This window comes from Hibiscus syriacus, unplaced genomic scaffold (assembly GCF_006381635.1).
Source record: "Hibiscus syriacus cultivar Baekdansim isolate YM2019G1 unplaced genomic scaffold, ASM638163v2 tig00110503_pilon, whole genome shotgun sequence".
Lineage (NCBI taxonomy): Eukaryota > Viridiplantae > Streptophyta > Magnoliopsida > Malvales > Malvaceae > Hibiscus > Hibiscus syriacus.
In genome coordinates this window covers 7,365,891-7,377,101 of record NW_024062764.1, presented here as the reverse complement: position 1 = coordinate 7,377,101, position 11,211 = coordinate 7,365,891, and the positions used below count along the sequence as shown (strand labels likewise).

Here is an 11,211-nt window from a genome sequence, read left to right as displayed (position 1 = left end):
TCACAAGGGAAGGTTCAAAGGGGGACGCCTACCTATCCTATGCAAATATCGAACGTAGAATCTATCACCACATCGAGTCAATGTTTTAAACAATCAAATTCATTCATGTGGGGGATTGTAGGAAAAATATAAATGAATTGATTGAATCATGACTATTCATGAAAAATAATTAAGTCTTTTCATGAAAATAGTTATTTCGTTTCACTCTAAAGGTCTTGTCTTAACCTTTCAATAAAGGTCTTAACCTTTCAATAAAGGTCTTAACCTTTCAATCCTCTCCCTATATAAAGGCTAAGTTGTGACACATTTCAACACACAACTTTTACTATTTTCTTTCAAGTACTTTCCTTTCAATTCTTCGATTCTTCAAAAGTCATTTTTCGATGTTAGATAAAGACAAAGATTGTGTTCGATTGTTCACTCCTGTTGTGCTTACTGTTGTGAACGTTTGTTGTTGTATCCTGGGAGACCGATGTCCAACATTACTCAAAGCACCGAGGAGAAGACGAATATGTCTTAAGGAAACTGTTCATTCAGACCTCAACAAAACTTTTCTTCTACATATTCAATTTCATCAGATTACAGGTTCTATTTTAATTTCACATTTTTTTAACTTTATTATTGAAACGAATTTTTTTTAGATTGTAATACTATAACACTATTTTTCACTATTTTGCAATATAGTTATTGTACGATCATGATATTCATAATTATCGTAATAACATCCGTTATGTCTGTAATTACGATAAACGTAACGCAACCGAAAATACGATTACAACAGCATAAATCCTTGGCTAGCACAGCAGAATAAAAGGGTATAAAAGAAGTATAGAGTACAGGGAGGGAGATGAAATCAGGTGAGGTGTCGCAGAGAAGACAGCAGCTAGGGTCAGAGTGTACAATCTGAAATGGTAAGTGACGTGTTATCCTTTTCAAAAATGATGGGTCTCTTTGCTTTTAAATTATTGATGATCAAAGAGATCTGGCAATCTTCCTTGTTGTACCATCTCTACACTTCCTTTTCCCCACATTACGTGGCAAGGCCCATTCCCAGTATTTGCCTGTGGGATAAACTCACTGTAATCACTTCCTTTTTTTTCTCATTATGATGCACCAAAAACAAGCAGATTGGCCATTCATAATCGATTTAGCAGACGATCATTCCCTTGTGGGGTTGCTGTGTTCCATCACATTACGTTGTTTCTCTCACTTCTTTGATTGCATGGGGGCGCTCTCACTTCATCATATCATTCACAGTTAAATTTATCTCAAACGATCTCATAGGTAAAAACAAGAATGATATTCTATCTAGAAATTTTAAATTTGAATAGTTATATCTGCAAGATTTATACACGTAATTATTCACTTAAATATGAAGTCCACTATTACTGTTGATTAATTGATTTTTTTTCTTTGCCTTACCAAAGATTGATTTGATTTCTTATTTCAAGCTGAGATGCTTCATTTGAATGGGTAACCAAAGCGGTTCATGACTTCCTATGAACGTTGATCATCATTTACCATCAATAGAATAGATCTACTTTCTACATTTAAGTTAAATTTATAGTTATATATGTCGAAATCATTTGATGGTAGTTAAAAAAAAGTTAGATTCTTGAAATACTCGTCAAAATATAAAATTGTTATTCGTCTATACATGTAAAAATATATCCATAAATTAATCAATGAAATAATTATAATGACATATATGTTTTTACTTTAGTTATTAGGTATTATTTGTATTTTTCAATTATTATTATGTGTATATAAATAAATTTAATTATAATAAATTCACGAGAATAATATGATTATTTTTAAAGGTTCTTAATCAAGTATTATTGTGAGTTTGAATAACAATAATGACATATTAGATTAGTCCTCTACGAGTATGATTTATTAAATTATTATGTAACAATCACAACATTATTCATTGTGATAACTATATGTATGATCCTAGAATCAAGACCATCATTATCCTACCATTGTGAGTTTCATATTTTGATACAGTCAGACACACTACAGTAAAATTGTTCTACAACGCCGTTTTGAGAGAAAACACCACTAACTTTAAACATATAGCGACGTTTACATTCCAAACGCTACAAAATGACAACTTTAGTAGCGTTTTATATAAAAGCAACAATAGGGTCATCTATGTGGTGTTTTTTAACAAACGTCGCAATAGAATAGTACTTTAGCGGCGTTTTTTTACAAACGCCGCAAGAGGGTCATCTATAGTGGTGTTTTTTAATAAACGCCGCAACAAAGTAGTACTTTAGTGGTGTTTTTAAACAAATGCCGCAGTAGGTTCATCTATAGTGGCCTTTTTTCAACAAACTCCGCAATAGAGTAGTACTTTAGCGGCGTTTGTAACGCCGCTATAGACTCGTACTTTAGTGGCATTTTTATACAAACGCCACTAAAGACTCGTACTTTAGTAGCATTTTTATTTACCAACGCCGCTAAAAACTCGTACTTTAGTGGCGTTTGTGTTTACAAACGCAGTTAAAGACTCGTACTTTAGTGGTGTTTTTATTTACAAACGCCGCTAAAAACTCATACTTTAGTGGCGTTTGTGTTTACAAACGTCACAAGTTTGCATTTTCCCCTTTAACCCTTTTTCATTTTTTTAAAACGCCTAGGAAATCTCTTCGACTGCTAATTTTCATTGGGTTGGGTTAACATTCCCTTCGATCTTCGGAAGAGAGTTTCCTTTCGTATCACACATTCACACTGAAATAAATTCCTACAAGATTCTTGCTTTTCCTTTTGTTTCAAAATAAAAACAATAACCCAAAAAAGGATTGCCATTTGCTTTGAAATTAAGCTCTTTTTTTTTAACTGCTTTGAAATTAAGCTTGAGCTGGCAGATACTGGAAGATTACGAATTCAAAAGAAAAAGATTTCCAAAAACATCATTATTTTCTGTTCACACGATAATAAGTGGACCCAGGTGAAAAACAATCGAACGGTCAAGATTTATAGAAGAGGGGAGGTAAGAGGTGGGAGTAATCTAATCTAACGGCGGAGAGATTCGCGTCAATTTAGAGCCAGGGGGCCTAACCCTGAAAAGGCCCTCTTATAAAACCCTTGCTATAGCCGTCTCCCCCAAATCACTGCGTTTCCCTCCTCTCCTTTTCTCTCTGATTTCCTCAAACGCTAGATTTCGTTTGTTCGAGTTTCGTTACCGATGGTGAATCCCTCGCCCTTTATCTTTGATATATATTTTTTATTTTGTTTTGAAATCTGAATGGTAATCTATAGTTTTCATTTTCTTTTTGATATTTATTTTCTTGATTCTTTGTGGTTTAGGGTTTGCCGAATCAACAGACTGTTGATTATCCTAGCTTCAATCTCGTCATCGTCGGTGATGGAGGCACTGGTAATTACTGTTTCTCTAGGCTCTTAGATTGATTTCTAACTACTTTTGTACGATTAGATTTGATTTTTCTTCCATTTTTACTGTTCCAATAGTGTTTAATCAGTTCCATTTCCTTCTTTCACTTATTAAGTAGATTTATGCGAATGGATAAAACCTAGGAAGCATGAATACCATCACTATAAGATGAACATCTGAAAAACAAAACCCAGATTTCAAAATACCCAAAACGGATTATTTCAGAGGCTTATGGCTTATGAAAACATTCCCAAGTAATAATCATTCTTCATAGTTTTCCTAAGCTATAAACATTCCAACTTAAATTTTTCATTGGGTTGGGTTAACCCGCCTAACAGAACATGCTGATAATATGACCAGAACCCGTTGAATCTGCATTCCTTGAAACAATAATATAATGGAGTATGGATGAGGCCATATTTTGTGACTTTGTTCATTGCTGTTGTTTTGTTTCGTTTTCTTTGGGTGCACCATTTTTGTTTGTATTGACCAAAGACAAATATCTACACCACCAAAGAACCTCTTGCAAAAATATTATATTATGCCATTTCAGTTAGCTTTATTATTTGGCTTTTTCCGACTTTTCTGATGAAATCTTGCAATGTATAAAACAAAGAGAAATTTTGGGATGATATGCCAACAAGCTAAATTATCAAGTTTATAATTTTTGTTTTAATTTACAAGGATTAATCTTCTTAGACTGCCAACCAACGTAGAGGATATATTGATTAAAAAAATAACGGGAGTAAAAAAAACGTGAATTTATTTTCTACTGTAACTTTTTAACTCTAAGCACAAATCATGCGACATAATTAATTAAGAGACTTGTTATTATTTCTTAAAGTCTTAAGTTCGAACATCGGGTATTTTCTTACATTCACTTCATATTTATATAAAAAATGAATACTCAAATTTACTTTGAGATTATAATTAATTATAGCATAAAGAGGTTTTATTGCCTTCAAGGCTAAAGCTCAATACATTTTAACCATAACTTCTCATGGTAACCTGTGTTACAGGTAACAACTATGACTTGGGCAAGGGGATGAGAGAGTTCAAAGGAACAAAGAAATCATGTGTGTGTGTATATATATATATATAAACAAGATTAGGAGAGGAGAGATTCATTGCAATGAATTATATTCTGTAGTTTGAACTTCAGTAAGATTTTATCTACCTTGATAGATATATAACTACCATGGCTCATAACTAGCTTATAACAAACAAAAGCTTCTGGTCCAAATTAAAACATGAAGTAATTTTTGTTGGATGTTTGTTTATTGACTTTCGTCGTTTCTCTTCCTTCAGACAGAGGAGATGTATCAACATTATGTTGATACTCTGGTAGACCATATACTGACTTGTGATGATATACTTCAACAAGTACGTTCTTCATGTTTTACATCTCCATGTATTCTCATTTCCTTTTCTAGCTATTTTATTAGGTTATATCCGTATTTTTTGCAAGATTTTAAAGCTTGCAAGTGTTTCTGTGCAGGTGGATGAGATCATGAGACATTGAACCTATTTAATGAACTACAACTGCAACACCAAGCTGTAGAAACAAAAACTAAAACTCTTCATGATGCATGTGATCGATTGGTATGGTTTTCGTTTGGATGACTTAGGATCTAATTTCATCTTCTTGTTTCCGACTTCTTGACTTCGACTTTATGCTTAATGCCTATAATCCACTTATTTTTTAGGTGAAATATATTTTAAGGTTGATTGATTGCCTTGCTAGCACGTTCTAATTGCAGGTAATGGAGAAGCAAAGGTTGATTGAGTTTACTGAAGCACTTCGCAGTAAGCTCAAGTATTTTGATGAGTTGGAGAATGTAAGGTTTGAATGCTATCTTAACTAGACATCAGTTTATGTGTTACTTCCTTGCCTTTGCTTTTTATCCTATTATCCTTGGATTTATGTTCCAGTTTAAGTGTATTGATGAATTGTTGTTGGTGTGGTACTTCTGCAATACATGATTTGTCTAATTTTACCTCTTCTGTGCAAATTACTTCTAACTTTTACTTTCCAAAAATGAATCTTGGAAACACAAACTTTCTCTCGCTTCTTAAACGACTTGATGAGTGCATATTGTAAGTTTGCATCTAAACCTAGTCTAACTGTGCCAATTGTTTTTCTTCTAGTTTATCTTCTTTGTAATATATTGTCTCTGAATCCATTGTTTTCATTGTTGTTTGAATTGAAGGTACATTCCTGATGAAAAAAATCAACTAAAGTTGCAGATCGATACAATGTTTTTTTATTGAAAGAGAAAGAACATAGACTAAATTCTAGTGAATAATGTTGAACTATGTTACATTTTAATTTTATTTTATAAATTTTGATTTGTTTTTTTAAATAATTTGTGTCGTAATTAAATTTTAAGTTTATTGTTATTAGATAATGTTATAGAATATTAAATGTGTAATATAAAATAGAAAATGATATATGTGAAATCAATTAGCAATAGCGGCGTTTGTAAATAAATGTCACCAGAAGTTAGTCTATATACATAGTTTTTAGCGGCTTTTTACCATAAATGTCGCTAAATATCATAATATGTAGCGGCGTTTTAGATAACAAACGCCACTAAAGACAAGGTAATTTGCGGTGTTTTTCTCAAAAGCTTCGCTATAGATCTTGATCTTTTGTGACGTTTTTTGTTCACAAACGTCGCTACCTTTTGCGGCGTTAGTAAATAAATGTCACCAGAAGGCAGGTTCTTTTGCGGTGTTTTACGAAGAAAACACCACTATATACATAGTTATTAGTGGTGTTTTTTTACCAGAAACGTCGCTAAATATCATAATATGTAGCGGCGTTTTAGAAAACAAACACCACTAAAGACAATGTAATTTGCGCGCTATAGATCTTGATAAGAAAAACACCGCTATAATGAGAGTGAAATATCATAATTTGTTATCTAATATTTTCTAGTCCTATTTTGTTGCAGTGACATGTATCATTATTAGTTACATTATAAAGACTGTTGTTAGACATGTGACAATCTATGTAGTGAAATATGATCGATCAAAATAGGATTTGTCCCTACTATATAATGAGAGTAATATTTTGGGTCACTTGATTAAGGACTAGAAAATGAATGGCATTGCTCTAATAAATTGATATGTGATATCATAGTTATTCAGTTATACAATCTACTCAAGATGTCAACAAATATTAGATAGACTATACAAGTGTGACTACTCCATAATTTGTATTCAATCTAAATATAAAAGAAAAAAATTGTTACATAAAAGTTAACCACATATTAGGTAGTAAAGACACCAAAACCCTCTTTTGACACAAGAGCCAACATATTCCAAAACCCTCTTGTAAAAGTTATGATTATAACAAATCATAACTTACTGTAACTTAATTACCTAGCAAAGACACCAAAACCCTCTTTGACACAAGAGCCAACATATTCCATCCATTCAGCAAATTAGATGCCCTAAACTCTTGTTAAAACCCAGTAGGTGTAGAGATGCCTCTCATTATCGTTCATTCGGTTATGGGTGGCTTTTAAATAGTGCTAAGATACATTTGTTGATATATTTCCAACGAATTATAGAAACGTCGAGCTATCTTCATAATTACAAAATTATAAGTTGTCCCTGAGGACCAATCGGACCCATCCAAGAATAGTGATGACCTCCTCTTGGATCAATGAGGACAACTATACTACTACCACCTCGGGGCGGGCATTTGACCCGGGCCTGACGGGTTTTGACCCGACCCCATGCTATAGGGTTAGTTTTTTTTTTAATACTCGGGTTCGGGCCGGAATCATGTCTGGTTGTATATGAGAAAATATCGGGTTCAGGTTGAAATCAGGTTTATAATAAAAAATATCTAATCCGACCTAACTCATATAATTATAAAATAATATTTAAAGTATTTACAAAAATGCAATCGTATATATACAATATTTAGTGTTTTGGTTTCATTTCACTTCCTCACAACTTTTTCTACCAATCTTCCATTCTCTCCCTCTCCCCCATTTTCTTTGTTTTTTCTTTTGTTTTCTTTCTATCGTTCTTTTTTAGTTTCTTTCATTGTTCTTCATTTCCTATGCATTTTTTAGAGTTTTATTTTGGTTTTTTACCATCATCAACAACAATCATCTACATTCTTTCTTATCTAACAACAATAATTTTTTTTAAAGTTTTTATGAGAATTTCGAAATCCGAACGATGATTCAAGTAGTGCATGTATTATTTATGAATTATATTTCTTCTTCTAGCTAATTATTTTGTTTTTTGAAATTATTTTTAAAATTTTTCTAGATTTTCTATAGTTCAACCTAGATTTTCAGTTTATTTTTATGTTTGATCGTGTGTTTTTTTGGTAAGAAAAATGATTTTTTTTTTTCAAATGATGGGAATAGATGAGAAAATAAGGGAATTCTTGGATTGATCAGTTAGGATTGGGTTTTTGTTTAAATTCTAGGTCAGATGTCAGGTCGGATGGAACTCTTCAAAATCGGGGCGGGTTGAGTGATTTGTAGCAGCACTTCTCGGGTTAGAGTCGGATAGGTCAAAAATTTGACTCGACCCATGCCCATCCTACTACCACCCATTTTTAATAAAAAGAATTGACATGCTTATATTATCTCCCTAATCGACTAGACACAAACATCCTCCTAATCTCCTCATAAAAAATATACTTTGCAAAATTTATCACCCATTGCTATGGTTGCCAATAAGCAAAGGGCCCTGGTCTCCATTGGCACAAACATCCAGACACGCGTGCCCACTTCTTGACGATAAAATACCTTCTCCAAAGTTATCTGTTACCAGGGCACAACATTAAGAAACTAACATGGCCTCCCTCAACTTACCTAATGCCATTATCCTCTACTCAAGCATACACGTTAAGACACCAACGCCAAAAACATAAGAATCCCACCAGCCAACATTCATTCATGCACCGATCATGACTCTATGTCCAAATCAGAAAGGATAAACCGTCACGGATGACACAACCTATTTTCCCTCAACCAGAAAACATCAAACTACATAAGAGAAAGTTCACTATATTTTCTAAAATGAATCTAGGATCAAGACACGTTATGTCATTCTCCTCGATTAAAAAGGACAACTTGTTATACCTCCAAAAACGACCTCTAGAGACTTCTCTATTCGTCAAATCCTAAGTCTTCTAAACATAGGCCTCTGATCAACTACAATACATAGACAATACCTTTGATAGGCCCACATGATGATCCATAACAAAATCCAAAGTTTGGCCAATATATCTCTCTAGCTTGATCAGTCTACGAATAACCATAATGGCCATACGACTAACATTTACATATCCGGATTGAGATTGAAATGAAGCCTGAAATCCTTTTACCCACGCCACCTCTGTATTTTCTTTTTCTTATTGTTTTCTTCCTCATGATCTATCTTCTTTCATATATATAAAAACATCGATCAACGATCAAAATTCTCTCACCGACCAACAATTGACGTTCGCTCACAATCATAATTCTCCGTTTAAACTAGAAAATGATAAATTATCAACTGTCGATAAACCCAATTTATTTTCATCAACAATTATAAAATGAATAGAAGAATAATCTAAAATAATTAAAATATGTCATGCCATAAATTATAAAATAAATATAACATAATATATGAATTATCAGAAGTCATATCAACCGAATTATTAAATTATAAAAATATATCAATTTATAATATTTATTTACACATTATAAAAGACAAAGAAAACATGATACTGTACATACAAAAAAACCTTTTATCAATTGGAGTCACATTGAAACTCACAACATGTTACATCGTAGGACACGACATGTACTAAAACATAAATAAATAAATAAATATATTTTAAATTAATAAATTGAAAACTTTTATAAATATATAAAACATAACATAGCACAAAACAGAGTTTTATTAAATTTTATATTTAACAAATAATAAATAATTGATGTATGTTTTCTAATTAAAGAACAAAATAAGCATAGTACGATAGGAAAACAATATAATATAAAAAGTTAAACTATACCATTGATCACTTATTTATTTACCCTTTTTACTTTTACCATTAATCTTTTAATTTATCAATCATACCACCTAACTATTGTATTAAACCAAGCCACTAACCTTTAATATTTGATGGAGATATTGACCTGACAATTAATAAAAGTAACATCTCAATAATTATATATTATATCAACTTAGTCTTAATTTAATAAATTAAGTCTTTAATTAGGATGTGACATATGTCAATGCATAATTATAACACGTGCCGTCATCTCATTTGATTTTTTATTAATTTATTAAATTAAATTTAATTAGGTTCAAATGGATATAATGTATAAATATTGATGATTAAATATATAATTATGTCAATTTTATTAACTGTCATGTTAGTATCTATGTCAAATATAATAACTATTAACATAATTGGATATAATTAAATAATTAAATAATCTAATTGACGAAATTAGAAAGATTAATGATAAAAATAAAAAAAACTAAATAATTATGCGGTCAATTTAATCTATAAAAATAAGAAATCACATTCAGAACATTCACTTAGTTCACGTGGCATACAATTGAACTGCTTTCGGTAATAGACGCAACTTAAGATTTTGTTTCGTAGCTAATTACATTTTTTTCAATATAATGCTTTTTTATAGGAAAATATATTCATATAAGAAAGAAAGAAAGAAAGAAAGAAAGAAAGAAATGAAATAAAATAATATTTCGAAAGACTAATACAATTTAAATTAATAGATTTGTTCCGTACACCTAACTTGTATCCCTCAGAAGCATTAGTAACAATAGAATTAGAACAAGGCTTAAACTAAAAAAAAAAAAAATTATGCCCATTTTTTAGGTATTTTTTTATCAAATTAAATACTTAAACTATTACAAAAATCATATTTGTAATTAAAATAATTAACTATATTAAAAAAAGTCAAAAATGCTCCCGCTGCGGAACCCTAGTCAAGCGCCGCCCGTTGACCACCTTCTGGCCCACAATGGCCGGCCACCGGAGGAGGTTGATGTAATACAATTCCAAAAGACGCCGAGCAATCCAAGTTTGATTCGAAATTTTTTCAATGAAGACGCCGAGAGATCTTTTCATGCATGAAAAATTTTGTGTTGAAGACGCCGATACATCCTTTGAACGAATGTAAGATGAAGATACTGAGAAACCCTAAACCCCGCAATCCCTATAAATTGTATACTTTGCAATTTAATCCTTAAAAGTATATTTTTGTTATTTTAATTTGGTATCCGTATTTTATTTTATTATATTTTAGTCTTTGCCATGCTTATATATATATTTTAGGTAAAATATCTAATTTAGTCCTTTTAATTTTAATGATTTATATATTAACCCGTATAATTAATTTCTGTTAAATTACACTGTTGTTACATGATATTTCGAATTATGTCCATTAACTTTGATATTTTACGATTTAATCCCTGATAATTTAAATAATTTTTATTTTCGACCATAAATCTTATTACTTTTTAATTTAATCCTATAAATTTAAATTTTTAGTCATATTAGCAGTACCTTGTGGTCCGATCTTGGAAAGGCCGGGGTCGCCCCGGGAGGAACAAAGGGAATTGAAAAACAACGCAACATCCGTACTGTTGAGGGAGAGTTGCTTTGCATGGAAATAACTAATATGGAGGCTGATGGTGGAGTTCCTAATAGCGAAAACACGTCGATCGATGCTGGAGGGACTTCAATCGATCAGGCGACTACGCCTCACATCAAGCCATCATATGGTGGTAGGAAATTTAGATGGAGATAAAGTCTCGTT

The 11,211-nt window shown here is 31.7% G+C and overlaps 1 long non-coding RNA gene across 2 annotated transcripts; it reads left to right on the top strand.

The window, feature by feature from the left end:
- Positions 1–2,998: 2,998 nt before the first annotated feature.
- Positions 2,999–5,696, top strand: LOC120129636. 2 transcript variants are annotated; one of them, XR_005516763.1, is made up of 6 exons: positions 2,999–3,193; positions 3,313–3,382; positions 4,706–4,780; positions 4,896–4,999; positions 5,158–5,240; positions 5,608–5,696. It is a non-coding gene; the product is annotated as an uncharacterized LOC120129636 (long non-coding RNA). The 2 variants fall into 2 exon arrangements; XR_005516764.1 differs by having other exon boundaries at positions 4,866–4,999.
- The last annotated feature ends 5,515 nt before the right edge of the window (positions 5,697–11,211 follow it).